We start from the raw sequence: 885 nt of genomic DNA on the forward strand, positions 1-885 counted from the left end.
TAGAAAGGGCAAGAATAAGCAATGCCTCTGGGTTGAGGAAACATTATATAAACTAAGTTTTCAAGTTTAAACTTGTCTAATGGAAAATAGCATTATGATTTTAGAGTTAATTCAGGGATTTTGTACTGATACTCAAAAAGCAGAATATATTAATCAAAAGACAAAATGGATTTATGCTATCTTTTAATATCACAAACATGTTTTGATGCAGTTCAGCTGATCTTTTAAATGTTGTATTTAATACCAGTTTTGATGAATATTGTGACCTATGCAACCTATTAAGTGAGGCAACCAGTGAGTATAGGAATTTAGTATTTAGGATACCTTACTGATTGTGTGAGACTTTAGCCATACAATTTTGGTTTTCTAAGGGTTCATTTCCCCTCTTTTTTTGGTAATTTTATCATTATTTTGTTTTTGGTGTTTTTTTTTACCAAACTAAAAGTCTTTAGCTGTAGGTCAAATATTTTGTAGTATAATAAGGATCAGGTGTGTAGGTTGGGAAAAAAAAAAAAAGTACCAGCAGGATTTCAAAAGAAATGAACATGTGCTCCCTTCTGCAGCACAGATATTAAAACTAGAACAATTCAATTGAGATTAGCATGGCCCCTGAACAAGGTTGACATGCAAATTCATGAAGTTTCTATGTATAAATATATACAAATAAAACAAATAGCTTCATAGTTCAGAGATCTCTTAGTAGTGCTCTATACCGATCTTTAGTGTTACCATATTTATATTTCTCTTAGGATTCTTTTATTAATCTCTCTGCAGTGTGACTACATTTATATCTGAGCTTACAAGTATAAATGTTCATTCTGTATTTCTCCATCAGTGTTAGAGGACTATGATGACCACTTTTAGTTTATGACAATACAACCCTAA

General features: G+C 31.1%; 1 non-coding gene across 1 annotated transcript; it reads left to right on the forward strand.

Annotated features, from left to right (window-relative positions):
• The first annotated feature begins 547 nt into the window (after positions 1 to 547).
• Positions 548 to 659, forward strand: LOC120247545. The gene has a single exon (XR_005532348.1). It is a non-coding gene; the product is annotated as a U6 spliceosomal RNA (small nuclear RNA).
• The last annotated feature ends 226 nt before the right edge of the window (positions 660 to 885 follow it).

This window comes from Hyaena hyaena, unplaced genomic scaffold (assembly GCF_003009895.1).
Source record: "Hyaena hyaena isolate Hyena2069 unplaced genomic scaffold, ASM300989v1 scaffold_529, whole genome shotgun sequence".
NCBI lineage: Eukaryota > Metazoa > Chordata > Mammalia > Carnivora > Hyaenidae > Hyaena > Hyaena hyaena.